The 26,490-nt window shown below is 44.2% G+C and overlaps 52 non-coding genes across 52 annotated transcripts; all 52 read left to right on the top strand.

Annotated features, from left to right (window-relative positions):
- Window positions 1-154: 154 nt before the first annotated feature.
- Window positions 155-295, top strand: LOC141062169 (U4 spliceosomal RNA). The gene has a single exon (XR_012223962.1). It is a non-coding gene; the product is annotated as a U4 spliceosomal RNA (small nuclear RNA).
- A 281-nt stretch (window positions 296-576) lies between these two features.
- On the top strand, window positions 577-717 carry LOC141061428 (U4 spliceosomal RNA). Its single transcript, XR_012223290.1, has one exon. It is a non-coding gene; the product is annotated as a U4 spliceosomal RNA (small nuclear RNA).
- Window positions 718-5,400: 4,683 nt separating this feature from the next.
- Window positions 5,401-5,544, top strand: LOC141062757 (U4 spliceosomal RNA). Its single transcript, XR_012224489.1, has one exon. It is a non-coding gene; the product is annotated as a U4 spliceosomal RNA (small nuclear RNA).
- A 285-nt stretch (window positions 5,545-5,829) lies between these two features.
- Window positions 5,830-5,970, top strand: LOC141062073 (U4 spliceosomal RNA). The gene has a single exon (XR_012223875.1). It is a non-coding gene; the product is annotated as a U4 spliceosomal RNA (small nuclear RNA).
- Window positions 5,971-6,251: 281 nt separating this feature from the next.
- On the top strand, window positions 6,252-6,392 carry LOC141062156 (U4 spliceosomal RNA). The gene has a single exon (XR_012223950.1). It is a non-coding gene; the product is annotated as a U4 spliceosomal RNA (small nuclear RNA).
- Window positions 6,393-6,675: 283 nt separating this feature from the next.
- On the top strand, window positions 6,676-6,816 carry LOC141061715 (U4 spliceosomal RNA). The gene has a single exon (XR_012223550.1). It is a non-coding gene; the product is annotated as a U4 spliceosomal RNA (small nuclear RNA).
- A 281-nt stretch (window positions 6,817-7,097) lies between these two features.
- LOC141062669 (U4 spliceosomal RNA) lies at window positions 7,098-7,239 on the top strand. Its single transcript, XR_012224414.1, has one exon. It is a non-coding gene; the product is annotated as a U4 spliceosomal RNA (small nuclear RNA).
- A 282-nt stretch (window positions 7,240-7,521) lies between these two features.
- On the top strand, window positions 7,522-7,663 carry LOC141062664 (U4 spliceosomal RNA). Its single transcript, XR_012224409.1, has one exon. It is a non-coding gene; the product is annotated as a U4 spliceosomal RNA (small nuclear RNA).
- A 283-nt stretch (window positions 7,664-7,946) lies between these two features.
- Window positions 7,947-8,087, top strand: LOC141062299 (U4 spliceosomal RNA). Its single transcript, XR_012224079.1, has one exon. It is a non-coding gene; the product is annotated as a U4 spliceosomal RNA (small nuclear RNA).
- Window positions 8,088-8,368: 281 nt separating this feature from the next.
- Window positions 8,369-8,509, top strand: LOC141061607 (U4 spliceosomal RNA). Its single transcript, XR_012223453.1, has one exon. It is a non-coding gene; the product is annotated as a U4 spliceosomal RNA (small nuclear RNA).
- Window positions 8,510-8,792: 283 nt separating this feature from the next.
- Window positions 8,793-8,933, top strand: LOC141062089 (U4 spliceosomal RNA). The gene has a single exon (XR_012223889.1). It is a non-coding gene; the product is annotated as a U4 spliceosomal RNA (small nuclear RNA).
- Window positions 8,934-9,218: 285 nt separating this feature from the next.
- Window positions 9,219-9,359, top strand: LOC141061163 (U4 spliceosomal RNA). The gene has a single exon (XR_012223051.1). It is a non-coding gene; the product is annotated as a U4 spliceosomal RNA (small nuclear RNA).
- A 281-nt stretch (window positions 9,360-9,640) lies between these two features.
- On the top strand, window positions 9,641-9,781 carry LOC141061839 (U4 spliceosomal RNA). Its single transcript, XR_012223663.1, has one exon. It is a non-coding gene; the product is annotated as a U4 spliceosomal RNA (small nuclear RNA).
- A 283-nt stretch (window positions 9,782-10,064) lies between these two features.
- On the top strand, window positions 10,065-10,205 carry LOC141061408 (U4 spliceosomal RNA). The gene has a single exon (XR_012223272.1). It is a non-coding gene; the product is annotated as a U4 spliceosomal RNA (small nuclear RNA).
- Window positions 10,206-10,490: 285 nt separating this feature from the next.
- Window positions 10,491-10,631, top strand: LOC141063119 (U4 spliceosomal RNA). The gene has a single exon (XR_012224800.1). It is a non-coding gene; the product is annotated as a U4 spliceosomal RNA (small nuclear RNA).
- A 285-nt stretch (window positions 10,632-10,916) lies between these two features.
- On the top strand, window positions 10,917-11,057 carry LOC141061320 (U4 spliceosomal RNA). The gene has a single exon (XR_012223192.1). It is a non-coding gene; the product is annotated as a U4 spliceosomal RNA (small nuclear RNA).
- A 283-nt stretch (window positions 11,058-11,340) lies between these two features.
- Window positions 11,341-11,481, top strand: LOC141062820 (U4 spliceosomal RNA). The gene has a single exon (XR_012224530.1). It is a non-coding gene; the product is annotated as a U4 spliceosomal RNA (small nuclear RNA).
- Window positions 11,482-11,766: 285 nt separating this feature from the next.
- Window positions 11,767-11,907, top strand: LOC141061598 (U4 spliceosomal RNA). The gene has a single exon (XR_012223445.1). It is a non-coding gene; the product is annotated as a U4 spliceosomal RNA (small nuclear RNA).
- Window positions 11,908-12,190: 283 nt separating this feature from the next.
- LOC141061705 (U4 spliceosomal RNA) lies at window positions 12,191-12,331 on the top strand. Its single transcript, XR_012223541.1, has one exon. It is a non-coding gene; the product is annotated as a U4 spliceosomal RNA (small nuclear RNA).
- Window positions 12,332-12,616: 285 nt separating this feature from the next.
- LOC141061284 (U4 spliceosomal RNA) lies at window positions 12,617-12,757 on the top strand. The gene has a single exon (XR_012223159.1). It is a non-coding gene; the product is annotated as a U4 spliceosomal RNA (small nuclear RNA).
- A 283-nt stretch (window positions 12,758-13,040) lies between these two features.
- Window positions 13,041-13,181, top strand: LOC141060929 (U4 spliceosomal RNA). Its single transcript, XR_012222838.1, has one exon. It is a non-coding gene; the product is annotated as a U4 spliceosomal RNA (small nuclear RNA).
- Window positions 13,182-13,464: 283 nt separating this feature from the next.
- LOC141062124 (U4 spliceosomal RNA) lies at window positions 13,465-13,605 on the top strand. Its single transcript, XR_012223921.1, has one exon. It is a non-coding gene; the product is annotated as a U4 spliceosomal RNA (small nuclear RNA).
- Window positions 13,606-13,888: 283 nt separating this feature from the next.
- LOC141061261 (U4 spliceosomal RNA) lies at window positions 13,889-14,029 on the top strand. The gene has a single exon (XR_012223138.1). It is a non-coding gene; the product is annotated as a U4 spliceosomal RNA (small nuclear RNA).
- Window positions 14,030-14,309: 280 nt separating this feature from the next.
- On the top strand, window positions 14,310-14,450 carry LOC141061344 (U4 spliceosomal RNA). The gene has a single exon (XR_012223214.1). It is a non-coding gene; the product is annotated as a U4 spliceosomal RNA (small nuclear RNA).
- A 283-nt stretch (window positions 14,451-14,733) lies between these two features.
- Window positions 14,734-14,874, top strand: LOC141061416 (U4 spliceosomal RNA). The gene has a single exon (XR_012223279.1). It is a non-coding gene; the product is annotated as a U4 spliceosomal RNA (small nuclear RNA).
- A 283-nt stretch (window positions 14,875-15,157) lies between these two features.
- LOC141061818 (U4 spliceosomal RNA) lies at window positions 15,158-15,298 on the top strand. Its single transcript, XR_012223644.1, has one exon. It is a non-coding gene; the product is annotated as a U4 spliceosomal RNA (small nuclear RNA).
- Window positions 15,299-15,583: 285 nt separating this feature from the next.
- On the top strand, window positions 15,584-15,724 carry LOC141063107 (U4 spliceosomal RNA). Its single transcript, XR_012224789.1, has one exon. It is a non-coding gene; the product is annotated as a U4 spliceosomal RNA (small nuclear RNA).
- Window positions 15,725-16,009: 285 nt separating this feature from the next.
- Window positions 16,010-16,150, top strand: LOC141063095 (U4 spliceosomal RNA). Its single transcript, XR_012224778.1, has one exon. It is a non-coding gene; the product is annotated as a U4 spliceosomal RNA (small nuclear RNA).
- Window positions 16,151-16,431: 281 nt separating this feature from the next.
- On the top strand, window positions 16,432-16,572 carry LOC141062355 (U4 spliceosomal RNA). The gene has a single exon (XR_012224130.1). It is a non-coding gene; the product is annotated as a U4 spliceosomal RNA (small nuclear RNA).
- A 283-nt stretch (window positions 16,573-16,855) lies between these two features.
- Window positions 16,856-16,996, top strand: LOC141061260 (U4 spliceosomal RNA). Its single transcript, XR_012223137.1, has one exon. It is a non-coding gene; the product is annotated as a U4 spliceosomal RNA (small nuclear RNA).
- Window positions 16,997-17,276: 280 nt separating this feature from the next.
- Window positions 17,277-17,417, top strand: LOC141061343 (U4 spliceosomal RNA). Its single transcript, XR_012223213.1, has one exon. It is a non-coding gene; the product is annotated as a U4 spliceosomal RNA (small nuclear RNA).
- Window positions 17,418-17,700: 283 nt separating this feature from the next.
- Window positions 17,701-17,841, top strand: LOC141062717 (U4 spliceosomal RNA). Its single transcript, XR_012224457.1, has one exon. It is a non-coding gene; the product is annotated as a U4 spliceosomal RNA (small nuclear RNA).
- Window positions 17,842-18,124: 283 nt separating this feature from the next.
- Window positions 18,125-18,265, top strand: LOC141061817 (U4 spliceosomal RNA). The gene has a single exon (XR_012223643.1). It is a non-coding gene; the product is annotated as a U4 spliceosomal RNA (small nuclear RNA).
- A 283-nt stretch (window positions 18,266-18,548) lies between these two features.
- Window positions 18,549-18,689, top strand: LOC141062107 (U4 spliceosomal RNA). The gene has a single exon (XR_012223906.1). It is a non-coding gene; the product is annotated as a U4 spliceosomal RNA (small nuclear RNA).
- Window positions 18,690-18,970: 281 nt separating this feature from the next.
- On the top strand, window positions 18,971-19,111 carry LOC141062155 (U4 spliceosomal RNA). Its single transcript, XR_012223949.1, has one exon. It is a non-coding gene; the product is annotated as a U4 spliceosomal RNA (small nuclear RNA).
- Window positions 19,112-19,394: 283 nt separating this feature from the next.
- On the top strand, window positions 19,395-19,535 carry LOC141063083 (U4 spliceosomal RNA). The gene has a single exon (XR_012224767.1). It is a non-coding gene; the product is annotated as a U4 spliceosomal RNA (small nuclear RNA).
- A 285-nt stretch (window positions 19,536-19,820) lies between these two features.
- LOC141061272 (U4 spliceosomal RNA) lies at window positions 19,821-19,961 on the top strand. The gene has a single exon (XR_012223148.1). It is a non-coding gene; the product is annotated as a U4 spliceosomal RNA (small nuclear RNA).
- A 285-nt stretch (window positions 19,962-20,246) lies between these two features.
- LOC141062350 (U4 spliceosomal RNA) lies at window positions 20,247-20,387 on the top strand. Its single transcript, XR_012224126.1, has one exon. It is a non-coding gene; the product is annotated as a U4 spliceosomal RNA (small nuclear RNA).
- Window positions 20,388-20,668: 281 nt separating this feature from the next.
- Window positions 20,669-20,809, top strand: LOC141061437 (U4 spliceosomal RNA). Its single transcript, XR_012223298.1, has one exon. It is a non-coding gene; the product is annotated as a U4 spliceosomal RNA (small nuclear RNA).
- Window positions 20,810-21,092: 283 nt separating this feature from the next.
- On the top strand, window positions 21,093-21,233 carry LOC141062217 (U4 spliceosomal RNA). The gene has a single exon (XR_012224006.1). It is a non-coding gene; the product is annotated as a U4 spliceosomal RNA (small nuclear RNA).
- A 281-nt stretch (window positions 21,234-21,514) lies between these two features.
- Window positions 21,515-21,655, top strand: LOC141061373 (U4 spliceosomal RNA). Its single transcript, XR_012223240.1, has one exon. It is a non-coding gene; the product is annotated as a U4 spliceosomal RNA (small nuclear RNA).
- Window positions 21,656-21,938: 283 nt separating this feature from the next.
- LOC141062292 (U4 spliceosomal RNA) lies at window positions 21,939-22,079 on the top strand. Its single transcript, XR_012224073.1, has one exon. It is a non-coding gene; the product is annotated as a U4 spliceosomal RNA (small nuclear RNA).
- Window positions 22,080-22,351: 272 nt separating this feature from the next.
- On the top strand, window positions 22,352-22,492 carry LOC141061791 (U4 spliceosomal RNA). The gene has a single exon (XR_012223619.1). It is a non-coding gene; the product is annotated as a U4 spliceosomal RNA (small nuclear RNA).
- A 281-nt stretch (window positions 22,493-22,773) lies between these two features.
- On the top strand, window positions 22,774-22,915 carry LOC141062522 (U4 spliceosomal RNA). Its single transcript, XR_012224281.1, has one exon. It is a non-coding gene; the product is annotated as a U4 spliceosomal RNA (small nuclear RNA).
- A 282-nt stretch (window positions 22,916-23,197) lies between these two features.
- LOC141062633 (U4 spliceosomal RNA) lies at window positions 23,198-23,338 on the top strand. Its single transcript, XR_012224381.1, has one exon. It is a non-coding gene; the product is annotated as a U4 spliceosomal RNA (small nuclear RNA).
- Window positions 23,339-23,621: 283 nt separating this feature from the next.
- LOC141062352 (U4 spliceosomal RNA) lies at window positions 23,622-23,762 on the top strand. Its single transcript, XR_012224127.1, has one exon. It is a non-coding gene; the product is annotated as a U4 spliceosomal RNA (small nuclear RNA).
- A 281-nt stretch (window positions 23,763-24,043) lies between these two features.
- On the top strand, window positions 24,044-24,184 carry LOC141063110 (U4 spliceosomal RNA). Its single transcript, XR_012224792.1, has one exon. It is a non-coding gene; the product is annotated as a U4 spliceosomal RNA (small nuclear RNA).
- Window positions 24,185-24,467: 283 nt separating this feature from the next.
- LOC141061571 (U4 spliceosomal RNA) lies at window positions 24,468-24,608 on the top strand. Its single transcript, XR_012223420.1, has one exon. It is a non-coding gene; the product is annotated as a U4 spliceosomal RNA (small nuclear RNA).
- A 272-nt stretch (window positions 24,609-24,880) lies between these two features.
- On the top strand, window positions 24,881-25,021 carry LOC141062316 (U4 spliceosomal RNA). The gene has a single exon (XR_012224095.1). It is a non-coding gene; the product is annotated as a U4 spliceosomal RNA (small nuclear RNA).
- A 282-nt stretch (window positions 25,022-25,303) lies between these two features.
- Window positions 25,304-25,445, top strand: LOC141062592 (U4 spliceosomal RNA). Its single transcript, XR_012224345.1, has one exon. It is a non-coding gene; the product is annotated as a U4 spliceosomal RNA (small nuclear RNA).
- Window positions 25,446-25,728: 283 nt separating this feature from the next.
- LOC141061424 (U4 spliceosomal RNA) lies at window positions 25,729-25,869 on the top strand. Its single transcript, XR_012223286.1, has one exon. It is a non-coding gene; the product is annotated as a U4 spliceosomal RNA (small nuclear RNA).
- Window positions 25,870-26,150: 281 nt separating this feature from the next.
- On the top strand, window positions 26,151-26,293 carry LOC141062763 (U4 spliceosomal RNA). Its single transcript, XR_012224493.1, has one exon. It is a non-coding gene; the product is annotated as a U4 spliceosomal RNA (small nuclear RNA).
- The last annotated feature ends 197 nt before the right edge of the window (window positions 26,294-26,490 follow it).

Raw genomic sequence — 26,490 nt, 5'->3', positions numbered from 1 at the left:
TTGCCTAAAATTTCATCTTAACTGAGCCCTTAGAATGTGGAAGCTCAGGATGCTTGGAATCAGTGTGGGAGGGCTAGTGAGAATTTTTAACTCACCGTAGCTTAAACAAGCTCTGCTTTGGAAGAGGGAAGGCATTGGTCACAACAGTTCTTTCAACTTTGCGCAGTGACAATATCGTAGCCCATGAGGTTTAACCGAGGCGTGATTATTGTTAATTGAAAACTTTTCGCATTATCTCGCCATGATGACTTGAAATATAGTTAACTTTGGCAATTTTTGTTGGTCTCTCAGGAGACTTAATCTGTGGTATGCAAATGACAGTCTTAGGTCCTCCCAGTGTGGAAGAAAAGCCTTGCTTCTCACAGCAATGGATTGATGTTTGTTTCTTGGAGCAGAAGGCGAGAGTGAGGCAATCTGCCTGTAATTGCCAAAAATTACATCTTAACTGAGCCCTTAGAATGTGGAAGCCCAGGATGCCTGGAAGCAGCGTGGAGGGCTATTAGTGATTTGGAACTCACCATGGCTTAAAAAGTTCTGCCTTGGAAGCTGGAAGCCCTTGGTCACTTCTGTTCTTTCATCTTTGCGCTGTGGCAATATCGTAGCCCATGAGGTTTAACCGAGGCGTGATTATTGCTAATTGAAAACTTTTCCCAATAGCCCGCCATGATGACTTGAAATACAGTCAGCTTTGGCAATTTTTGTTGGTCTCTCAGGAGACTTAATCCATGGTATGCAAATGACAGTATTAGCTCCTCCCAGTGTGAAAGAAAAGCCTTGCTTCTCACAGCAATGGATTGATGTTTGTTTCTTGGAGCAGAAGGCGAGAGTGAGGCTATCTGCCAGTAATTGCTAAAAATTTCATCTTTCCTGATCCCGCAGAATGTGGAAGCCCAGGATGCCTGGAAGCAGCGTGGAGGGCTAGTGGTGATTTGGAACTCACCATGGCTTAAACAAGTTCTGCCTTGGAAGCAGGAAGCCCTTGGTCACTTCTGTTCCTTAATCTTTGCGCTGTGGCAATATCGTAGCCCATGAGGTTTAATCCCTTCATGACCCAGCCTATTTTGACCTTAATGACCTGGCCATTTTTTGCAATTCTGACCAGTGTCCCTTTATGAGGTAATAACTCAGGAACGCTTCAAAGTATTCTAGCGATTCCGAGACTGTTTTTTCGTGACATATTGGGCTTCATGATAGTGGTAAATTTAGGTCGATAATTTTTACGTTTATTTGTGAAAAAAATGGAAATTTGGCAAAAATTTTAAAAATTTTGCAATTTTCAAATTTTTAATTTTTATTCTGTTATACCAGAGAGTTATGTGACACAAAATAGTTAATAAATAACATTTCTCACATGTCTACTTTACATCAGCACAATTTTGGAAACAACATTTTTTTTCGTTAGGAATTTATAAGGGTTAAAAGTTGACCAGCAATTTCTCATTTTTACAACAAAATTTACAAAACCATTTTTTTTAGGGACCACCTCACATTTGAAGTCACTTTGAGGGGTCTAAATGGCAGAAAATACCCAAAAGTGTCACCATTCTAAAAACTGCACCCCTCAAGCTACTCAAAACTACATTCAAGAAGATTATTAACCCTTCAGGTGCTTCACAGGAACTAAAGCAACATGGAATGAAAAAATGGACATTTTAATTTTTCCAACCAAAATTTTATTTTAGCATCAGTTTTTTCATTTTCACATGGGTAACAGGATAAAATGTATCCTAAAATTTGTTGGGCAATTTCTCCTGAGTACACTGATACCTCATATGTGGTCATAAACCACTGTTTGGGCGCACGGCAGGGCTCAGAAGGGAAGGAGCGCCATTTTACTTTTTGAATGTAAAATATGCTTGAATGTTTAGCGGTTGCCATGTCTTGTTTTAAGAGTACCTGTGTGCCTAAACATTGGAGCTCCCCCACAAGTGAGCCCATTTTGGAAACTAGACCCTCCAAGGAACTTATCTAGATGCATAGTATGCACTTTGAACCCCCAGGTGCTTCACAAGTTGATCTGTAAAAAAAAAAAAGTACTTTTTTTTTTCACAAAAATTTTATTTGGCCTCAGTTTTTTCATTTTCACATGGGCAACAGGATAAAATGGATCCTAAAATTTGTTGGGCAATTTCTCCTGAGTACATGAATATCTCATATGTGGTCATAAACCACTGTTTGGGCGCACCGCAAGGCCCGGAAGGGAAGGAGCGCCTTGTGACTTTTTGATTGGAAAATTAGCTCCAATCGTTAGCGGACACCATGTCGCATTTGGAGAGCCCCTGTGTGCCTAAACATTGGAGCTCCCCCACAAGTGACCCCATTTTGGAAACTAGACCCCCCGAAGGAACTTATCTAGATGTGTGGTGAGCACTTTGAACCCCCAAGTGCTTCACAGAAGTTTATAACGCAGAGCAGTGAAAATAAAAAAATATTTTTTTTTCCTCAAAAATGATTTTTTAGCCCGCTATTTTTTATTTTCCCAAGGGTAACAGGATAAATTGGACCCCAAAAGTTGTTGTCCAGTTTGTCCTGAGTACACTGGTACCCCATATGTGGGGGAAAACCACTGATTGAGCGCACGGCATGGCTCAGAAGGGAAGGAGCGTCATTTGACTTTTTGAATGGAAAATTAGCTCCAATCGTTAGCGGACACCATGTTGTGTTTGCAGAGCCCCTGTGTGCGTAAACTTTGGAGCTCCCCCACAAATGACCCCATTTTGGAAACTAGACCCCCTAAGGAACTTATCTAGATGCATAGTGAGCACTTTGAACCCCCAGGTGCTACGCAGAAGTTTATAACGCAGAGCCGTTAAAATAAAAATATTTTTTTCCCTCAAAAAAAAATTTTTTAGCCTGCTATTTTTTATTTTCACAAAGGTAACAGGATAAATTGGACCCCAAAAGTTGTTGTCCAGCTTGTCCTGAGTACGCTGGTACCACATATGTGGGGGGGACCACTGTTTGGGCACACGTTGGGGCTCAGAAGGGAAGTAGTGACGTTTTGAAATGCCGACTTGATGGAATGGTCTGTGGGCGTCATTTATGTTTGCAGAGCCCCTGATGTACCTAAACAGTGGAAACCCCCCACAAATGACCCCATTTTGGAAACTAGATCACCCAAGAAACTAATATAGATGTGTGGTGAGCACTTTGAACCCCCAAGTGCTTCACAGAAGTTTATAACGCAGAGCCGTGAAAATAAAAAAATATTTTTTTTTCCTCAAAAAATTATTTTTAGTCCACTATTTTTTATTTTCACAAGGGTAACAGGATAAATTGGACCCCAAAAGTTGTTGTCCAGTGTGTCCTGAGTACGCTGGTACCCCATAAGTGGGGGGGACCACTGTTTGGGCACACGTTGGGGCTCGGAAGGGAAGTAGTGACGCTTTGAAATGAAGACTTGATGGAATGGTCTGTGGGCGTCATGCTACATTTGCAGAGCCCCTGATGTACCTAAACAGTGGAAACCCCCCACAAGTGACCCCATTTTGGAAACTATATCACCTAAGGAACTAATCTAGATGTGAGGTCAGCACTTTGAACCCCCAAGTGCTTCACAGAAGTTTATAACGCAGAGCTGTGAAAATAAAAAAATATTTTTTTTTCCTCAAAAAGTGATTTTTAGCCCACTATTTTTTATTTTCACAAGGGTAACAGGATAAATTGGACCCCAAAAGTTGTTGTCCAGTTTGTCCTGAGTACGTTGATACCCCATATATGGGGGGGACCACTGTTCGGGGACACGTTGGGGCTCGGAATGGAAGTAGTGACGTTTTGAAATGCCGACTTGATGGAATGGTCTGTGGGCGTCATGTTACGTTTGCAGAGCCCCTGATGTACCTAAACAGTGGAAACCCCCTACAAGTGACCCCATTTTGGAAACTAGACCCCCCAAGGAACTTATCTAGATGTGTGGTGAGCACGTTGAACCCCCAAGTGCTTCACAGAAGTTTATAACGCAGAACCGTGAAAATAAAAAATCTTTTTTTTCCACAAAAATAATTATTTTAGCCCCCATTTTTTTATTTTCCCAAGGGTAACAGGAGAAATTAGACCCCCAAAGTTGTTGTGCAATTTTTCCTGAGTACCCTGATACCCCATAAGTGGGGGTACACCACTGTTTGGGCACACGTCGGGGCTCGAAATGGAGGGAGCACCGTTTGACTTTTTGAACGCAAAATTCGCTGAAATAAATGGTGGCTCCATGTCGCATTTGGAGAGCCCCTGATGTGCCTAAACAGTGGAAACCCCTCAATTCTATCTCCAACCCTAACCCCAACACACCCCTAACCCTAATCATAACCCTAACCACAACCCTAATCCCAACACACCCCTAACGAAATCCCAACTCTAACCCTAACCACAAGCCTAACCATAATCCCAACCCCAACCCAACCCTAACCCCAATTCCAACCCTAACCCTAAGTTCAACCCTAACCCTAAGTTCAACCCTAACCCTAAGTTCAACCCTAACCCTTAGTCCAACCCTAACCCTTAGTCCAACTCTAACCCTTAGTCCAACCCTAGCCCTTAGTCCAACCCTAACCCTTAGTCCAACCCTAACCCTTAGTCCAACCCTAGCCCTTAGTCCAACCCTAACCCTTAGTCCAAACCTAACCCTTAGTCCAACCCTAACCCTAGCCCTAACCCTGGCCCTAACCCTAACCCTAACCCTAGCCCTGGACCTAACCCTAATGGAAAAAAAATATATATATTTTATTATTTGTCCCTACCTATGGGGGTGATAAGGGGGGCGGTGATTTACTTTTTATTTATTTTGATCACTATGAAAGTTTATCATAGTGATCAAAATAAATGAATGAATCTGCAGCGTTGCAGATTCGATTCGGCGCACTGCGCATGCGCCCGCCAACTTGCAAGATGGCGGCGCCCATGACGCTGGACGGCAGGACACCGGGACGGATAGCGGGAGGTCGGAGGCACAAAGGAGGGTGAGAGTGGGTGATCGGAGGGGCGATCGGAGGGCTGGGGGGGCGGAGGGAAGGCGGAGGGGCAGATCATGACGGCGGCTGCCGATCGGTGCCGTCAGACGGTGGCGGCAGCCGATCGGTGCCGTCAGTCGGTGTGGGGGGGGGTCGGGTCTCGGTGTCCAGCCATGTCCGATGCTATTTCAGCATCGGCCATGGCTGGATTGTAATATTTCACCAATTTTCATTGGTGAAATATTACAATCGCTCTGATTGGCAGTTTCACTTTTAACAGCCAATCAGAGCGATCGTAGGCACGTGGGGGCTAAGCCACACCCCCAGGTGTTAACTCTGAAGGGTCCTTTGTATGCAGGTCAGGTGACCTTTCAGTGACCCCGGTCACCCGACCCGCAGGGGGGCTATTTATAGCATGACGCCTACGTAGGCGTCATGGGTCGTTTGGGCACTGCTTTTCATGATGCCTACGTAGGCGTCATGGGTCGTGAAGGGGTTAACCGAGGCATGATTATTGCTGATTGAAAACTTTTCCCAATACCCCGCCATGATGACTTGAAATACAGTCAGCTTTGGCAATTTTTGTTGGTCTCTCAGGAGACTTAATCCATTGTATGCAAATAACAGAGTCTTAGCTCCTCCCAGCATGGAAGAAAAGCCTTGCTTCTCACAGCAATGGATTGATGTTTGTTTCCTGGAGCAGAATGAGAGAGTGAGGCAATCTGTCTGTAATTGCCAAAAATTTCATCTTAACTGAGCCCTTATAATGTGGAAGCTCAGTATGCCTGGAAGCAGTGTGGGAGGGCTAGTGAGAATTTGTAACTCACCATAGCTTAAACAAGCTCTGCTTTGGAAGCAGGAAGGCATTGGTCACAACAGTTCTTTCAACTTTGCGCAGTGGCAATATCGTAGCCTATGAGATTTAATCGAGGTGTGATTATTGCTAATTGGAAACTTTTCCCTATACCCCGCCATAATGACTTGGAATACAGTCAGCTTTGGCAATTTTTGTTGGTCTCTCAGGAGACTTAATCCATGGTATGCAAATGATAGTCTTAGGTTCTTGCAGTGTGGAAGAAAAGCCTTGCTTCTCACAGCAATGGATTGATGTTTGTTTCTTGGAGCAGAAGGCGAAAGTGAGGTAATCTGCCTGTAATTGCCAAAAATTACATCTTAACTGAACCCTTAGAATGTGGAATCCCAGGATGCCTGGAAGCAGCGTGGAGGGCTAGTGGTGATTTGTAACTCACCATGGCTTAAAATGTTCTGCCCTGGAAGCGGGAAGCCCTTGGTCACTTCTGTTCTTTCATCTTTGCGCTGTGGCAATATTGTTGCCCATGAGGTTTATCCAAGGCGTGATTATTGCTAATTGAAAACTTTTCCCAATACCCCGCCATAATGACTTGGAATACAGTCAGCTTTGGCAATTTTTGTTGGTCTCTCAGGAGTCTTAATTCATGGAATGCAAATGACAATCTTAGCTTCTCCCAGTGTGGAAGAAAAGCCTTGCTTCTCACAGCAATGGATTGATGTTTGTTTCTTGGAGCAGAAGGCGAGAGTGAGGCAATCTGCCTGTAATTGCCAAAAATTACATCTTTCCTGAGCCCTCAGAATGTGGAAGCCCAGGATGCCTGGAAGCAGTGTGGGAGGGCTAGTGAGAATTTGTAACTCACCGTAGCTTAAACAAGCTCTCCTTTGAAAGCAGTAAGGCATTGGTCACAACAGTTCTTTCAACTTTGCGCAGTGGCAATATCGTAGCCCATGAGGTTTAACCGAGGCGTGATTATTGCTAATTGAAAACTTTTCCCAATAACCTGCCATAATTACTTGGTATACAGTCAGCTTTGGCAATTTTTGTTGGTCTCTCAGGAGACTTAATCCATGGTATGCAAATGACAGTCTTAGCTCCTGCCAGCGTGGAAGAATAGCCTTGCTTCTCACAGCAGTGGATTGATGTTTGTTTCCTGGAGCAGAAGGAGAGAGTGAGGCAATCTGCCTGTAATTGCCAGAAATTGTTTTTCCTGAGCCCTTAGCATGAGGAAGCCCAGGATGCCTGGAAGCAGCGTGGGAGGGCTAGTGGTGATTTGGAACTCAACCTGGCTTAAACAAGTTCTGCCTTGGAAGTGGAAAGCCCTTGATCACCACAGTTGGTTCATCTTTGCGCAGTGGCATTATCGTAGCCCAATGAGGTTTAACTGAGGCGTGATTATTGGTAATTGAAAACTTTTCCCTGTACCCTGCCATGATGACTTGAAATACAGTCAGCTTTTGCAATTTTTTTTGGTCTCTCAGGAGACTTAATCCATTGTATGCAAATGACTGTCTTAGCTCCTCCCAGTGTGGAAGAGAAGCCTTGCTTCCCAAAGCAATGGGTTGGTGTTTGTTGCCTGGAGCAGAAGAAGAGAGTGAGGCGATCTACCTGTAATTGCCGAAAATTACATCTTAACTGAGACCTTAGAATGCCGAAACCCAGGATGCCTGGAAGCAGCGTGGAGGGCTAGTGGTAATTTGGAACTCACCATGGCTTAAACAAGTTCTGCCTTGGAAGCGGGAAGCCCTTGGTCACTTCTGTTCCTTCATCTTTGCGCTGTGGCATTATCGTAGCCCAATGAGGTTTAACTGAGGCGTGATTATTGGTAATTGAAAACTTTTCCCTGTACCCTGCCATGATGACTTGAAATACAGTCAGCTTTAGCAATTTTTGTTGGTTTCTCAGGAGACTTAATCCATTCTATGCAAATGACAGTCTTAGCTTCTCCCAGTGTGGAATGAAAGCCTTGCTTCTCACAGCAATGGATTGATGTTTGTTTCTTGGAGCAGAAGGCGAGAGTGAGGCAATCTGCCTGTAATTGCCAAAAATTTCATCTTAACTGAGCCCGTAGAATGTGGAAGCTCAGGATGCCTGGAAGCAGTGTGGGAGGGCTAGTGAGAATTTGTAACTCACCATAGCTTAAACAAGCTCTGCTTTGGAAGCGGGAAGGCATTGGTCACAACAGTTCTTTCAACTTTGCGCAGTGGCAATATCGAAGCCCATGAGGTTTAACTAAGGTGTGATTATTGCTAATTGAAAACTTTTTCTAATACCCCGCCATGATGACTTGAAATACAGTCAGCTTTGGCAATTTTTGTTGGTTTCTCAAGAGACTTAATCTATGGTATGTAAATGACAGTCTTAGGTCCTCCCAGTGTGGAAGAAAATCCTTGCTTCTCACAGCAATGGATTGATGTTTGTTTCTTGGAGCAGAAGGCGAGAGTGAGGCAATCTGCCTGTAATTGCCAAAAATTACATCTTAACTGAACCCTTAGAATGTGTAAGCCAAGGATGCCTGGAAGCAGCGTGGAGGGCTAGTGGTGATTTGTAACTCACCATGGCTTAAAATGTTCTGCCCTGGAAGCGGGAAGCCCTTGGTCACTTCTGTTCTTTCATCTTTGCGCTGTGGCAATATTGTTGCCCATGAGGTTTATCCAAGGCGTGATTATTGCTAATTGAAAACTTTTCCCAATACCCCGCCATAATGACTTGGAATAAAGTCAGCTTTGGCAATTTTTGTTGGTCTCTCAGGAGACTTAATTCATGGAATGCAAATGACAGTCTTAGCTTCTCCCAGTGTGGAAGAAAAGCCTTGCTTCTCACAGCAATGGATTGATGCTTGTTTCTTGGAGCAGAAGGCGAGAGTGAGGCAATCTGCCTGTAATTGCCAAAAATTACATCTTTCCTGAGCCCTCAGAATGTGGAAGCCCAGGATGCCTGGAAGCAGTGTGGGAGGGCTAGTGAGAATTTGTAACTCACCGTAGCTTAAACAAGCTCTGCTTTGGAAGCAGGAAGGCATTGGTCACAACAGTTCTTCCAACTTTACGCAGTGGCAATATCGTAGCCCATGAGGTGTAACCTAGTCATGATTATTGCTAATTGAAAACTTTTCCCAATACCCCGCCATGATGACTTGAAATACAGTCAGCTTTGGCAATTTTTGTTGGTCTCTCAGGAGACTTAATCTATGGTATGCAAATAACAGAGTCTTAGCTCCTCCCAGCGTGGAAGAATAGCCTTGCTTCTCACAGCAATGGATTGATGTTTGTTGCCTGGAGCAGAAGGAGAGAGTGAGGCAATTTGCCTGTAATTGCCAAAAATTTCAACTTAACTGAGCCCTTAGAATGTGGAAGCTCAGAATGCCTGGAAGCAGTGTGGGAGGGCTAGTGAGAATTTGTAACTCACCATAGCTTAAACAAGCTCTGCTTTGGAAGCAGGAAGGCATTGGTCACAACAGTTCTTTCAACTTTGCGCAGTGGCAATATCGTAGCCAATGAGGTTTAACCGAGGCGTGATTATTGCTAATTGAAAACTTTTCCCAATACCCCGCCATGATGACTTGAAATACAGTCAGCTTTGGCAATTTTTGTTGGTCTCTCAGGAGACTTAATCTATGGTATGTAAATGACAGTCTTAGGTCCTCCCAGTGTGGAAGAAAAGCCTTGCTTCTCACACCAATGGATTGATGTTTGTTTCTTGGAGCAGAAGGCGAGAGTGAGGCAATCTGCCTGTAATTGTCAAAAATTACATCTTAACTGAACCCTTAGAATGTGTAAGCCAAGGATGCCTGGAAGCAGCGTGGAGGGCTAGTGGTGATTTGTAACACACCATGGCTTAAAATGTTCTGCCCTGGAAGCGGGAAGCCCTTGGTCACTTCTGTTCTTTCATCTTTGCGCTGTGGCAATATTGTTGCCCATGAGGTTTATCCAAGGCGTGATTATTGCTAATTGAAAACTTTTCCCAATACCCCGCCATAATGACTTGGAATACAGTCAGCTTTGGCAATTTTTGTTGGTCTCTCAGGAGACTTAATTCATGGAATGCAAATGACAGTCTTAGCTTCTCCCAGTGTGGAAGAAAAGCCTTGCTTCTCACAGCAATGGATTGATGTTTGTTTCTTGGAGCAGAAGGCGAAAGTGAGGCAATCTGCCTGTAATTGCCAAAAATTACATCTTTCCTGAGCCCTCAGAATGTGGAAGCCCAGGATGCCTGGAAGCAGTGTGGGAGGGCTAGTGAGAATTTGTAACTCACCGTAGCTTAAACAAGCTCTGCTTTGAAAGCAGGAAGGCATTGGTCACAACAGTTCTTTCAACTTTGCGCAGTGGCAATATTGTAGCCCATGAAGTTTAACCGAGGCGTGATTATTGCTAATTGAAAACTTTTCCCAATACCCCGCCATGATGACTTGAAATACAGTCAGCTTTGGCAATTTTTGTTGGTCTCTCAGGAGACTTAATCTATGGTATGCAAAAAACAGAGTCTTAGCTCCTCCCAGCGTGGAAGAATAGCCTTGCTTCTCACAGCAATGGATTGATGTTTGTTGCCTGGAGCAGAAGGAGAGAGTGAGGCAATCTGCCTGTAATTGCCAAAAATTTCATCTTAACTGAGCCCTTAGAATGTGGAAGCTCAGAATGCCTGGAAGCAGTGTGGGAGGGCTAGTGAGAATTTGTATCTCACCATAGCTTAAACAAGCTCTGCTTTGGATGCAGGAAGGCATTGGTCACAACAGTTCTTTCAACTTTGCGCAGTGGCAATATCGTAGCCTATGAGGTTTAACCGAGGCGTGATTATTGCTAATTGAAAACTTTTCCCAATACCCCGCCATGATGACTTGAAATACAGTCAGCTTTGGCAATTTTTGTTGGTCTCTCAGGAGACTTAATCCATTGTATGCAAATAACAGAGTCTTAGCTCCTCCCAGCGTGGAAGAAAAGCCTTGCTTCTCACAGCAATGGATTGATGTTTGTTGCCTGGAGCAGAAGGAGAGAGTGAGGCAATCTGCCTGTAATTGCCAAAAATTTCATCTTAACTGAGCCCTTAGAATGTGGAAGCTCAGAATGCCTGGAAGCAGTGTGGGAGGGCTAGTGAGAATTTGTAACTCACCATAGCTTAAACAAGCTCTGCTTTGGAAGCAGGAAGGCATTGGTCACAACAGTTCTTTCAACTTTGCGCAGTGGCGATATCGTAGCTTATGAGGATTAACCGAGGCGTGATTATTGCTAATTGAAAACTTTTCCCAATACCCCGCCATGATGACTTGAAATACAGTCAGCTTTGGCAATTTTTGTTGGTCTCTCAGGAGACTTAATCTATGGTAGGTAAATGACAGTCTTAGGTCCTCCCAGTGTGGAAGAAAAGCCTTGCTTCTCACAGCAATGGATTGATGTTTGTTTCTTGGAGCAGAAGGCGAGAGTGAGGCAATCTGCCTGTAATTGCCAAAAACTACATCTTTCCTGAGCTCTCAGAATGTGGAAGCCCAGGATGCCTGGAAGCAGTGTGGGAGGGATAGTGAGAATTTGTAACTCACCGTAGCTTAAACAAGCTCTGCTTTGGAAGCAGGAAGGCATTGGTCACAACAGTTCTTTCAACTTTGCGCAGTGGCAATATCGTAGCCCATGAGGTTTAACCGAGGTGTGATTATTGCTAGTTGAAAACTTTTCCCAATACCCCGCCATGATGACTTGAAATACAGTCAGCTTTGGCAATTTTTGTTCGTCTCTCAGGAGACTTAATCCATTTTATGCAAATAACAGAGTCTTAGCTCCTCCCAGCGTGGAAGAAAAGCCTAGATTCTCACAGCAATGGATTGATGTTTGTTGCCTGAAGCACAAGGAGAGAGTGAGGCAATCTGCCTGTAATGGCCAAAAATTGCATCTTAACTGAGCCCTTAGAATGTGGAAGCTCAGGATGCCTGGAAGCAGTGTGGAAGGGCTATTGAGAATTTGTAACTCACCGTAGCTTAAACAAGCTCTGATTTGGAAGCGGGAAGGCATTGGTCACAACAATTCTTTCAACTTTGCGCAGTGGCAATATCGTTGCCCATGAGGTTTAACCGAGGCGTGATTATTGCTAATTGAAAACTTTTCCCAATACCCCGCCATGATGACTTGAAATACAGTCAGCTTTGGCAATTTTTGTTGGTCTCTCAGGAGACTTAATCTGTGGTATGCAAATGACAGTCTTAGGTCCTCCCAGTGTGGAAGAAAAGCCTTGCTTCTCACAGCAATGGATTGATGTTTGTTTCTTGGAGCAGAAGGCGAGAGTGAGGCAATCAGCCTGTAATTGCCAAAAATTACATCTTTCCTGAGCCCTCAGAATGTGGAAGCCCAGGATGCCTGGAAGCAGTGTGGGAGGGCTATTGAGAATTTGTAACTCACCGTAGCTTAAACAAGCTCTGCTTTGAAAGCAGGAAGGCATTGGTCACAACAGTTCTTTCAACTTTGTGCAGTGGCAATATCGTAGCCCATGAGGTTTAACTGAGGTGTGATTATTGCTAATTGAAAGCTTTTACCAATACCCCGCCATGATGACTTGAAATACAGTCAGCTTTGGCAATTTTTGTTGGTCTCTCAGGAGACTTAATCCATTGTATGCAAATAACAGAGTCTTAGCTCCTCCCAGCGTGGAAGAAAAGCCTAGCTTCTCACAGCAATGGATTGATGTTTGTTGCCTGGAGCAGAAGGAGAGAGTGAGGCAATCTGCCTGTAATTGCCAAAAATTTCATCTTAACTGAGCACTTAGAATGTGGAAGCTCAGGATGCCTGGAAGCAGTGTGGGAGGGCTAGTGAGAATTTGTAACTCACCGTAGCTTAAACAAGCTCTGCTTTGGAAGCGGGAAGGCATTGGTCACAACAGTTCTTTCAACTTTGCGCAGTGACAATATCGTAGCCCATGAGGTTTAACCGAGGCGTGATTATTGCTAATTGAAAACTTTTCCCAATACCCCGCCATGATGACTTGAAATACAGTCAGCTTTGGCAATCTTTGTTGGTCTCTCAGGAGACTTAATCTATGGTATGCAAATGACAGTCTTAGGTCCTCCCAGTGTGGAAGAAAAGCCTTGCTTCTCACAGCAATGGATTGATGTTTGTTTCTTGGAGCAGAAGGAGAGAGTGAGGCAATCTGCTTGTAATGGCCAAAAATTTCATCTTAACTGAGCCCTTAGAATGTGGAAGCCCAGGATGCCTGGAAGCAGTGTGGAAGGGCTATTGAGAATTTGTAACTCACCATAGCTTAAACAAGCTCTGATTTGGAAGCGGGAAGGCATTGGTCACAACAGTTCTTTCAACTTTGTGCAGTGACAATATCGTAGCCCATGAGGTTTAACCGAGGCGTGATTATTGCTAATTGAAAACTTTTTCCAATACCCCGCCATGATGACTTGAAATACAGTCAGCTTTGGCAATTTTTGTTGGTCTCTCAGGAGACTTAATCTATCATATGCAAATAACAGAGTCTTAGCTCCTCCCAGGGTGGAAGAAAAGCCTTGCTTCTCACAGCAATGGATTGATGTTTGTTTCTTGGAGCAGAAGGCGAGAGTGAGGCAATCTGCCTGTAATTGCCAAAAATTACATCTTAACTGAACCCTTAGAATGTGTAAGCCAAGGATGCCTGGAAGCAGCGTGGAGGGCTAGTGGTGATTTGTAACTCACCATGGCTTAAAATGTTCTGCCCTGGAAGCTGGAAGCCCTTGGTCACTTCTGTTCTTTCATCTTTGCGCTGTGGCAATATTGTTGCCCATGAGGTTTATCCAAGGCGTGATTATTGCTTATTGAAAACTTTTCCCAATACCCCGCCATAATGACTTGGAATACAGTCAGCTTTGGCAATTTTTGTTGGTCTCTCAGGAGACTTAATTCATGGAATGCAAATGACAGACTTAGCTTCTCCCAGTGTGGAAGAAAAGCCTTGCTTCTCACAGCAATGGATTGATGTTTGTTTCTTGGAGCAGAAGGCGAGAGTGAGGCAATCTGCCTGTAATTGCCAAAAATTACATCTTTCCTGAGCCCTCAGAATGTGGAAGCCCAGGATGCCTGGAAGCAGTGTGGGAGGGCTGGTGAGAATTTGTAACTCACCGTAGCTTAAACAAGCTCTGCTTTGGAAGCAGGAAGGCATTGGTGACAACTGTTCTTTCAACTTTGCGCAGTGGCAAGATCATAGTCCATGAGGTTTAACCGAGGCGTGATTATTGCTAATTGAAAACTTTTCCCAATACCCCGCCATGATGACGTGAAATACAGTCAGCTTTGGCAATTTTTGTTGGTCTCTCAGGAGACTTAATTCATGGTATGCAAATGATAGTCTTAGCTTCTCCCAGTGTGGAAGAAAAGCCTTGCTTCTCACAGCAATGGATTGATGTTTGTTTCTTGGAGCAGAAGGCGAGAGTGAGGCAATCTGCCTGTAATTGCCAAAAATTACATCTTTCCTGAGCCCTCAGAATGTGGAAGCCCAGGATGCCTGGTAGCAGTGTGGGAGGGCTAGTGAGAATTTGTAACACACCGTAGCTTAAACAAGCTCTGCTTTGGAAGCAGGAAGGCATTGGTCACAAGTCTTTCAACTTTGCGCAGTGGCAATATCGTAGCCCATGAGGTTTAACTGAGGCGTGATTATTGCTAATTGAAAACTTTTCCCAATACCCCACCATGATGACTTGAAATACAGTCAGCTTTGGCAATTTTTGTTGGTCTCTCAGGAGACTTAATCCATTGTATGCAAATAATAGAGTCTTAGCTCCTCCCAGCGTGGAAGAAAAGCCTAGCTTCTCACAGCAATGGATTGATGTTTGTTGCCTGAAGCAGAAGGAGAGAGTGAGGCAATCTGCCTGTAATTGCTTAAAATTTCATCTTAACTGAGCCCTTAGAATGTGGAAGCCCAGGATGCCTGGAAGCAGCGTGGAGGGCTATTGGTGATTTGGAACTCACCATGGCTTAAAAAGTTCTGCCTTGGAAGCGGGAAGCCCTTGGTCACTTCTGTTCTTTCATCTTTGCGCTGTGGCAATATCGTAGCCCATGAGGTTTAACCGAGGCGTGATTATTGCTAATTGAAAACTTTTCCCAATAGCCCGCCATGATGACTTGAAATACAGTCAGCTTTGGCAATTTTTGTTGGTCTCTCAGGAGACTTAATCTATGGTATGCAAATGACAGTCTTAGGTCCTCCCAGTGTGGAAGAAAAGCCTTGCTTCTCACAGCAATGGATTGATGTTTGTTTCTTGGAGCAGAAGGAGAGAGTGAGGCAATCTGCCTGTAATGGCCAAAAATTTCATCTTAACTGAGCCCTTAGAATGTGGAAGCTCAGGATGCCTGGAAGCAGTGTGGAAGGGCTATTGAGAATTTGTAACTCACCGTAGCTTAAACAAGCTCTGATTTGGAAGCGGGAAGGAATTGGTCACAACAGTTCTTTCAACTTTGTGCAGTGACAATATCGTAGCCCATGAGGTTTAACCGAGGCGTGATTATTGGTACTTGAAAACTTTTCCCAATACCCCGCCATGATGACTTGAAATACAGTCAGCTTTGGCAATTTTTGTTGGTCTCTCAGGAGACTTAATCTATGGTATGCAAATAACAGAGTCTTAGCTCCTCCCAGCGTGGAAGAATAGCCTTGCTTCTCACAGCAATGGATTGATGTTTGTTGCCTGGAGCAGAAGGAGAGAGTGAGGCAATCTGCCTGTAATTGCCAAAAATTTCATCTTAACTGAGCCCTTAGAATGTGGAAGCTCAGAATGCCTGGAAGCAGTGTGGGAGGGCTAGTGAGAATTTGTATCTCACCATAGCTTAAACAAGCTCTGCTTTGGATGCAGGAAGGCATTGGTCACAACAGTTCTTTCAACTTTGCGCAGTGGCAATATCGTAGCCTATGAGGTTTAACCGAGGCGTGATTATTGCTAATTGAAAACTTTTCCCAATACCCCGCCATGATGACTTGAAATACAGTCAGCTTTGGCAATTTTTGTTGGTCTCTCAGGAGACTTAATCCATTGTATGCAAATAACAGAGTCTTAGCTCCTCTCAGCGTGGAAGAAAAGCCTTGCTTCTCACAGCAATGGATTGATGTTTGTTGCCTGGAGCAGAAGGAGAGAGTGAGGCAATCTGCCTGTAATTGCCAAAAATTTCATCTTAACTGAGCCCTTAGAATGTGGAAGCTCAGAATGCCTGGAAGCAGTGTGGGAGGGCTAGTGAGAATTTGTAACTCACCATAGCTTAAACAAGCTCTGCTTTGGAAGCAGGAAGGCATTGGTCACAACAGTTCTTTCAACTTTGCGCAGTGGCAATATCGTAGCCTATGAGGTTTAACCGAGGCGTGATTATTGCTAATTGAAAACTTTTCCCAATACCCCGCCATGATGACTTGAAATACAGTCAGCTTTGGCAATTTTTGTTGGTCTCTCAGGAGACTTAATCTATGGTATGTAAATGACAGTCTTAGGTCCTCCCAGTGTGGAAGAAAAGCCTTGCTTCTCACAGCAATGGATTGATGTTTGTTTCTTGGAGCAGAAGGCGAGAGTGAGGCAATCTGCCTGTAATTGCCAAAAATTACATCTTAACTGAACCCTTAGAATGTGTAAGCCAAGGATGCCTGGAAGCAGCGTGGAGGGCTAGTGGTGATTTGTAACTCACCATGGCTTAAAATGTTCTGCCCTGGAAGCGGGAAGCCCTTGGTCACTTCTGTTCTTTCATCTTTGCGCTGTGGCAATATTGTTGCCCATGAGGTTTATCCAAGGCGTGATTATTGCTTATTGAAAACTTTTCCCAATACCCTGCCATAATGACTTGGAATACAGTCAGCTTTGGCAATTTTTGTTGGTCTCTCAGGAGACTTAATTCATGGAATGCAAATGACAGACTTAGCTTCTCCCAGTGTGGAAGAAAAGCCTTGCTTCTCACAGCAATGGATTGATGTTTGTTTCTTGGAGCAGAAGGCGAGAGTGAGGCAATCTGCCTGTAATTGCCAAAAATTACATCTTTCCTGAGCCCTCAGAATGTGGAAGCCCAGGATGCCTGGAAGCAGTGTGGGAGGGCTGGTGAGAATTTGTAACTCACCGTAGCTTAAACAAGCTCTGCTTTGGAAGCAGGAAGGCATTGGTCACAACAGTTTTTTCAACTTTGCGCAGTGGCAAGATCATAGTCCATGAGGTTTAACCGAGGCGTGATTATTGCTAATTGAAAACTTTTCCCAATACCCCGCCATGATGACGTGAAATACAGTCAGCTTTGGCAATTTTTGTTGGTCTCTCAGGAGACTTAATTCATGGTATGCAAATGATAGTCTTAGCTTCCCCCAGTGTGGAAGAAAAGCCTTGCTTCTCACAGCAATGGTTTGATGTTTGTTTCTTGGAGCAGAAGGCGAGAGTGAGGCAATCTGCCTGTAATTGCCAAAAATTACATCTTTCCTGAGCCCTCAGAATGTGGAAGCCCAGGATGCCTGGTAGCAGTGTGGGAGGGCTAGTGAGAATTTGTAACACACCGTAGCTTAAACAAGCTCTGCTTTGGAAGCAGGAAGGCATTGATCACAAGTCTTTCAACTTTGCGCAGTGGCAATATCGTAGCCCATGAGGTTTAACTGAGGCGTGATTATTGCTAATTGAAAACTTTTCCCAATACCCCACCATGATGACTTGAAATACAGTCAGCTTTGGCAATTTTTGTTGGTCTCTCAGGAGACTTAATCCATTGTATGCAAATAATAGAGTCTTAGCTCCTCCCAGCGTGGAAGAAAAGCCTAGCTTCTCACAGCAATGGATTGATGTTTGTTGCCTGAAGCAGAAGGAGAGAGTGAGGCAATCTGCCTGTAATTGCCTAAAATTTCATCTTAACTGAGCCCTTAGAATGTGGAAGCCCAGGATGCCTGGAAGCAGCGTGGAGGGCTATTGGTGATTTGGAACTCACCATGGCTTAAAAAGTTCTGCCTTGGAAGCGGGAAGCCCTTGGTCACTTCTGTTCTTTCATCTTTGCGCTATGGCAATATCGTAGCCCATGAGGTTTAACCGAGGCGTGATTATTGCTAATTGAAAACTTTTCCCAATAGCCCGCCATGATGACTTGAAATACAGTCAGCTTTGGCAATTTTTGTTGGTCTCTCAGGAGACTTAATCTATGGTATGCAAATGACAGTCTTAGGTCCTCCCAGTGTGGAAGAAAAGCCTTGCTTCTCACAGCAATGGATTGATGTTTGTTTCTTGGAGCAGAAGGACAGAGTGAGGCAATCTGCCTGTAATGGCCAAAATTTTCATCTTAACTGAGCCCTTAGAATGTGGAAGCTCAGGATGCCTGGAAGCAGTGTGGAAGGGCTATTGAGAATTTGTAACTCACCGTAGCTTAAACAAGCTCTGATTTGGAAGCGGGAAGGAATTGGTCACAACAGTTCTTTCAACTTTGTGCAGTGACAATATCGTAGCCCATGAGGTTTAACCGAGGCGTGATTATTGGTACTTGAAAACTTTTCCCAATACCCCGCCATGATGACTTGAAATACAGTCAGCTTTGGCAATTTTTGTTGGTCTCTCAGGAGACTTAATCTATCGTATGCAAATGACAGTCTTAGGTCCTCCCAGTGTGGATGAAAAGCCTTGCTTCTCACAGCAATGGATTGATGTTTGTTTCTTGGAGCAGAAGGAGAGAGTGAGGCAATCTGCCTGTAATGGCCAAAAATTTCATCTTAACTGAGCCCTTAGAATGTGGAAGCTCAGGATGCCTGGAAGCAGTGTGGAAGGGCTATTGAGAATTTGTAACTCACCGTAGCTTAAACAAGCTCTGATTTGGTAGCGGGAAGGCATTGGTCACAACAGTTTTTTCAACTTTGTGCAGTGACAATATCGTAGCCCATGAGGTTTAACCGAGGCGTGATTATTGCTAATTGATAACTTTTCCCAGTACCCCGCTATGATGACTTGAAATACAGTCAGCTTTGGCAATTTTTGTTGGTCTCTCAGGAGACTTCATCTATGGTATGCAAATGACAGTCTTAGATCCTCCCAGTGTGGAAGAAAAGCCTTGCTTCTCACAGCAATGGATTGATGTTTGTTTCTTGGAGCAGAAGGCGAGAGTGAGGCAATCTGCCTGTAATTGCCAAAAATTACATCTTAACTGAACCCATAGAATGTGTAAGCCAAGGATGCCTGGAAGCAGCGTGGAGTGCTAGTGGTGATTTGTAACTCACCATGGCTTAAAATGTTCTGCCCTGGAAGCTGGAAGCCCTTGGTCACTTCTGTTCTTTCATCTTTGCGCTGTGGCAATATTGTTGCCCATGAGGTTTATCCAAGGCGTGATTATTGCTAATTGAAAACTTTTCCCAATACCCCGCCATAATGACTTGGAATACAGTCAGCTTTGGCAATTTTTGTTGGTCTCTCAGGAGTCTTAATTCATGGAATGCAAATGACAGTCTTAGCTTCTCCCAGTGTGGAAGAAAAGCCTTGCTTCTCATAGCAATGGATTGATGTTGGTTTCTTGGAGCAGAAGGCGAGAGTGAGGCAATCTGCCTGTAATTGCCAAAAATTACATCTTTCCTGAGCCCTAAGAATGTGGAAGCCCAGGATGCCTGGAAGCAGTGTGGGAGGGCTAGTGAGAATTTGTAACTCACCGTAGCTTAAACAAGCTCTGCTTTGAAAGCAGGAAGGCATTGGTCACAACAGTTTTTTCAACTTTGCGCAGTGGCAATATCGTAGCCCATGAGGTTTAACTGAGGCGTGATTATTGCTAATTGAAAACTTTTCCCAATACCCCGCCATGATGACTTGAAATACAGTCAGCTTTGGCAATTTTTGTTGGTCTCTCAGGAGACTTAATCTATGGTATGCAAATAACAGAGTCTTAGCTCCTCCCAGCGTGGAAGAATAGCCTTGCTTCTCACAGCAATGGATTGATGTTTGTTGCCTGGAGCAGAAGGAGAGAGTGAGGCAATCTGCCTGTAATTGCCAAAAATTTCATCTTAACTGAGCCCTTAGAATGTGGAAGCTCAGAATGCCTGGAAGCAGTGTGGGAGGGCTAGTGAGAATTTGTAACTCACCATAGCTTAAACAAGCTCTGCTTTGGAAGCAGGAAGGCATTGGTCACAACAGTTCTTTCAACTTTGCGCAGTGGCAATATCATAGCCTATGAGGTTTAACCGAGGCGTGATTATTGCTAATTGATAACTTTTCCCAATACCCCGCCATGATGACTTGAAATACAGTCAGCTCTGGCAATTTTTGTTGGTCTCTCAGGAGACTTAATCCATTGTATGCAAATAACAGAGTCTTAGCTCCTCCCAGCGTGGAAGAAAAGCCTTGCTTCTCACAGCAATGGATTGATGTTTGTTGCCTGGAGCAGAAGGAGAGAGTGAGGCAAACTGCCTGTAATTGCCAAAAATTTCATCTTAACTGAGCCCTTAGAATGTGGAAGCTCAGAATGCCTGGAAGCAGTGTGGGAGGGCTAGTGAGAATTTGTAACTCACCATAGCTTAAACAAGCTCTGCTTTGGAAGAGGGAAGGCATTGGTCACAACGGTTCTTTCAACTTTGCGCAGTGGCAATATCGTATCCTATGCGGTTTAACCGAGGCGTGATTATTGCTAATTGAAAACTGTTCCCAATACCCCGCCGTGATGACTTGAAATACAGTCAGCTTTGGCAATTTTTGTTGGTCGCTCAGGAGACTTAATCTATGGTATGTAAATGACAGTCTTAGGTCCTCCCAGTGTGGAAGAAAAGCCTTGCTTCTCACAGCAATGGATTGATGTTTGTTTCTTGGAGCAGAAGGTGAGAGTGAGGCAATCTGCCTGTAATTGCCAAAAATTACATCTTAACTGAACCCATAGAATGTGTAAGCCAAGGATGCTTGGAAGCAGCGTGGAGTGCTAGTGGTGATTTGTAACTCACCATGGCTTAAAATGTTCTGCCCTGGAAGCTGGAAGCCCTTCGTCACTTCTGTTCTTTCATCTTTGCGCTGTGGCAATATCGTTGCCCATGAGGTTTAACCAAGGCGTGATTATTGCTAATTGAAAACTTTTCCCAATACCCCGCCATAATGACTTGGAATACAGTCAGCTTTGGCAATTTTTGTTGGTCTCTCAGGAGACTTAATCCATGGTATGCAAATGACAGTATTAGCTCCTCCCAGCATGGAAGAAAAGCCTTGCTTCTCACAGCAATGGATTGATGTTTGTTTCCTGGAGCAGAAGGCGAGAGTGAGGCAATCTGCCTGTAATTGCCAAAAATTACATCTTAACTGAGCCCTTAGAATGCCGAAGCCCAGGATGCCTGGAAGCAGTGTGGGAGGGCTAGTGAGGATTTGGAACTCACCATAGCTTAAACAAGCTCTGCTTTGGAAGCGGGAAGGCCTTGGTCACAACAGTTCTTTCAACTTTGCGCAGTGGCAATATCGTAGCCCATGAGGTTTAATTGAGGTGTGATTATTGCTAATTGAAAACTTTTCCTAATACCCCACCATTATGACTTGAAATACAGTCAGCTTTGGTAATTTTTGTTGTTCTCTCAGGAGACTTAATCTATGGTATGCAAATGACAGTCTTAGGTCCTCCCTGTGTGGAAGAAAAGCCTTGCTTCTCACAGCAATGGATTGATGTTTGTTTCTTGGAGCAGAAGGCGAGAGTGAGGCAATCTGCCTGTAATTGCCAAAAATTACATCTTAACTGAGCTCTTAGAATGTGGAAGCCCAGGATGCCTGGAAGCAGCGTGGAGGGCTAGTGGTGATTTGGAACTCACCATGGCTTAAAAAGTTCTGCCTTGGTAGCGGGAATCCCTTGGTCACTTCTGTTCTTTCATCTTTGCACTATGGCAATATCGTAGCCCATGAGGTTTAACCGAGGCGTGATTATTGCTAATTGAAAACTTTTCCCAATACCCTGCCATGATGACTTGAAATACAGTCAGCTTTGGCAATTTTTGTTGGTCTCTCAGGAGACTTAATCTATGGTATGCAAATGACAGTCTTAGGTCCTCCCAGTGTGGAATAAAAGCCTTGCTTCTCACAGCAATGGATTGATGTTTGTTTCTTGGAGCATAATGCGAGAGTGAAGCAATCTGCCTGTAATTGCCAAAAATTACATCTTTCCTGAGCCCTCAGAATGTGGAAGCCCAGGATGCCTGGAAGCAGTGTGGGAGGGCTAGTGAGGATTTGGAACTCACCATAGCTTAAACAAGCTCTGCTTTGTAAGCGGGAAGGCCTTGGTCAAAACAGTTGTTTCAACTTTGTGCAGTGGCAATATCGTAGCCCATGAGGTTTAACCGAGGCGTGATTATTGCTAATTCAATACTTTTTCCAATACCCTGCCTTTTTGACTTGAAATACAGTCAGCTTTGGCAATTTTTGTTGGTCTCTCAGGAGATTTAATCCATGGTATGGAAATGAAAGTCTTAGCTTATCACAGTGTGGAATAAAAGCCTTGCTTCTCACAGCAAAGGATTGATGTTTGTTTCTGGGAGCAGAAGGCGAAAGTGAAGCAATCTGCCTGTAATTGCCAAAAATTACATCTTAACTGAACCCTTAGAATGTGGATGCCTGGAAGCAGCGTGGAGGACTAGTGGTGATTTGGAACTCACCATGGCTTAAAATGTTCTGCCTTGGAAGCGGGAAGCCCTTGGTCACTTCTGTTCTTTCATCTTTGCGCTGTGGCAATATCGTTGCCCATGAGGTTTAACCAAGGCGTGATTATTGCTAATTGAAAACTTTTGCCAATACCCCGCCATAATGACTTGGAATACAGTCAGCTTGGGCAATTTTTGTTGGTCTCTCAGGAGACTTAATCCATGGTATGCAAATGACAGTCTTAGCTCCTGCCAGCGTGGAAGAAAAGCCTTGCTTCTCACAGCAGTGGATTGATGTTTGTTTCCTGGAGCAGAAGGAGAGAGCGAGGCAATCTGCCTGTAATTGCCAAAAATTGTTTTTCCTGAGCCCTTAGCATGAGGAAGTCCAGGATGCCTGGAAGCAGCGTGGGAGGGCTAGTGGTGATTTGGAACTCAACATGGCTTAAACAAGTTCTGCCTTGGAAGTGGGAAGCCCTTGATCACCACAGTTGGTTCATCTTTGCGCAGTGGCATTATCGTAGCCCAATGAGGTTTAACTGAGGCGTGATTATTGGTAATTGAAAACTTTTCCCAATACCCCGCCATGATGACTTGAAATACAGTCAGCTTTTGCAATTTTTTTTGGTCTCTCAGGAGACTTAATCCATTGTATGCAAATGACTGTCTTAGCTCCTCCCAGTGTGGAAGAGAAGCCTTACTTCCCAAAGCAATGGGTTGGTGTTTGTTGCCTGGAGCAGAAGAAGAGAGTGAGGCGATATACCTGTAATTGCCAAAAATTACATCTTAACTGAGCCCTTAGAATGCCGAAGCCCAGGATGTCTGGAAGCAGCGTGGAGGGCTAGTGGTGATTTGGAACTCACCATGGCTTAAACAAGTTCTGCCTTGGAAGCGGGAAGCCCTTGGTCACTTCTGTTCCTTCATCTTTGCGATGTGGCAATATCGTAGCCCATGAGGTTTAACTGAGGCGTGATTATTGGTAATTGTAAACTTTTCCCTGTACCCTGCCATGATGACTTGAAATACAGTAAGCTTTGGCAATTTTTGTTGGTCTCTCAGGAGATTTAATCCATTGTATGCAAATGACTGTCTTAGCTCCTCCCAGTGTGGAAGAGAAGCCTTGCTTCCCAAAGCAATGGGTTGGTGTTTGTTGCCTGGAGCAGAAGAAGAGAGTGAAGCGATCTACCTGTAATTGCCAAAAATTACATCTTAACTGAGCCCTTAGAATGCCGAAGCCCAGGATGCCTGGAAGCAGTGTGGGAGGGCTAGTGAGGATTTGGAACTCACCATAGCTTAAACAAGCTCTGCTTTGGAAGCGGGAAGGCCTTGGTCACAACAGTTCTTTCAACTTTGCGCAGTGGCAATATCGTAGCCCATGAGGTTTAACTGAGGTGTGATTATTGCTAATTGAAAACTTTTCCTAATACCCCGCCATGCTGCCTTGAAATACAGCCAGATTTCGCAATTTTTGTTGGTCTCTCAGGAGACTTAATCTATGCTATGCAAATGACAGTCTTAGGTCCTCCCTGTGTGGAAGAAAAGCCTTGCTTCTCACAGCAATGGATTGATGTTTGTTTCTAGGAGCAGAAGGCGAGAGTGAGGCAATCTGCCTGTAATTGCCAAAAATTACATCTTAACTGAGCCCTTAGAATGTGGAAGCCTAGGATGCCTGGAAGCAGCGTGGAGGGCTAGTGGTGATTTGGAACTCACCATGGCTTAAAAAGTTCTGCCTTGGAAGCTGGAAGCCCTTGGTCACTTCTGTTCTTTCATCTTTGCACTGTGGCAATATCGTAGCCCATGAGGTTTAACCGAGGCGTGATTATTGCTAATTGAAAACTTTTCCCAATACCCCGCCATGATGACTTGAAATACAGTCAGCTTTGGCAATTTTTGTTGGTCTCTCAGGAGACTTAATCTATGGTATGCAAATGACAGTCTTAGGTCCTCCCAGTGTGGAATAAAAGCCTTGCTTCTCACAGCAATGGATTGATGTTTGTTTCTTGGAGCATAAGGCGAGAGTGAAGCAATCTGCCTGTAATTGCCAAAAATTACATCTTTCCTGAGCCCTCAGAATGTGGAAGCCCAGGATGCCTGGAAGCAGTGTGGGAGGGCTAGTGAGGATTTGGAACTCACCATAGCTTAAACAAGCTCTGCTTTGGAAGCGGGAAGGCCTTGGTCACAACAGTTCTTTCAACTTTGCGCAGTGGCAATATCGTAGCCCATGAGGTTTAACCGAGGCGTGATTATTGCTAATTGAATACTTTTTCCAATACCCTGCCATGTTGACTTGAAATACAGTCACCTTTGGCAATTTTTGTTGGTCTCTCAGGAGATTTAATCCATGGTATGTAAATGAAAGTCTTAGCTTCTCCCAGTGTGAAATTAAAGCCTTGCTTCTCACAGCAGTGGATTGATGTTTGTTTCTTGGAGCAGAAGGCGAAAGTGAAGCAATCTGCCTGTAATTGCCAAAAATTACATCTTAACTGAACCCTTAGAATGTGGATGCCTGGAAGCAGCGTGGAGGGCTAGTGGTGATTTGGAACTCACCATGGCTTAAAATGTTCTGCCTTGGAAGCGGGAAGCCCTTTTTCACTTCTGTTCTTTTATCTTTGCGCTGTGGCAATATCGTTGCCCATGAGATTTAACCAAGGCGTGATTATTGCTAATTGAAAACTTTTCCCAATACCCCACCATGATGATTTGAAATACAGTCAGCTTTGGCAATTTTTGTTGGTCTCTCAGGAGACTTAATCTGTGGTATGCAAATGACAGTCTTAGGTTCTCTCAGTGTGGAAGAAAAGCCTTGCTTCTCACAGCAATGGATTGATGTTTGTTTCTTGGAGCAGAAGGCGAAAGTGAGGCAATCTGCCTGTAATTGCTAAAAATTACTTCTTAACTGAGCCCTTAGAATGTGGAAGCCAAGGATGCCTGGAAGCAGCGTGGAGGGCTAGTGGTGATTTGGAACTCACCATGGCTTAAACAAGTTCTGCCTTGGAAGTGGGAAGCCCTTGATCACCACAGTTGGTTCATCTTTGCGCAGTGGCATTATCGTAGCCCAATGAGGTTTAACTGAGGCGTGATTATTGGTAATTGAAAACTTTTCCCAATACCCCGCCATGATGACTTGAAATACAGTCAACCTTTGCAATTTTTTTTGGTCTCTCAGGAGACTTAATCCATTGTATGCAAATGACTGTCTTAGCTCCTTCCAGTGTGGAAGAGAAGCCTTGCTTCCCAAAGCAATGGTTTGGTGTTTGTTGCCTGGAGCAGAAGAAGAGAGTGAGGCGATCTACCTGTAATTGCCAAAAATTACATCTTAACTGAGCCCTTAGAATGCCGAAGCCCAGGATGCCTGGAAACAGTGTGGGAGGGCTAGTGAGGATTTGGAACTCACCATGGCTTAAACAAGCTCTGCTTTGGAAGCGGGAAGGCCTTGGTCACAACAGTTCTTTCAACTTTGCGCAGTGGCAATATCGTAGCCCATGAGGTTTAACCGAGGCGTGATTATTGCTAATTGAAAACGTTTCCCAATACCCCGCCATAATGACTTGAAATACAGTCAGCTTTGGCAATTTTTGTTGGTCTCTCTGGAGACTTAATCCATGGTATGCAAATGACAGTCTTAGCTCCTGCCAGCGTGGAAGAAAAGCCTTGCTTCTCACAGCAGTGGATTGATGTTTGTTTCCTGGAGCAGAAGGAGAGAGTGAGGCAATCTGCCTATAATTGCCAAAAATTGTTTTTCCTGAGCCCTTAGCATGAGGAAGCCCAGGATGCCTGGAAGCAGCGTGGGAGGGCTAGTGGTGATTTGGAACTCAACATGGCTTAAACAAGTTCTGCCTTGGAAGTGGGAAGCCCTTGATCACCACAGTTGGTTCATCTTTGCGCAGTGGCATTATCGTAGCCCAATGAGGTTTAACTAAGGCGTGATTATTGGTAATTGAAAACTTTTCCCTGTTAACTGCCATGATAATAATAATAATAATAATAATAATTTTTTATTTATATAGCGCCAACATATTCCGCAGCACTTTACAATTAAGCGGGGACATGTACAGACAATAAATTCAATACAAGTTAAGACAATTCAAACAATGACATTAGGAGTGAGGTCCCTGCTCGCAAGCTTACAATCTACAAGGAAATGGGGGGACACAGTAGGTGAGAAATGCTTGTTAATTCAGGTCTGGCAATTATAATAGGGATTTTCATATAAAG

This window comes from Dendrobates tinctorius, unplaced genomic scaffold, assembly GCF_039654945.1.
Source record: "Dendrobates tinctorius isolate UK_male_01 unplaced genomic scaffold, ASM3965494v1 ptg000245l, whole genome shotgun sequence".
NCBI classification, from domain to species: domain Eukaryota; kingdom Metazoa; phylum Chordata; class Amphibia; order Anura; family Dendrobatidae; genus Dendrobates; species Dendrobates tinctorius.
The sequence above is the reverse complement of the archived record's forward strand: the minus strand, read 5'-3'. Positions and strand labels throughout refer to the sequence as shown.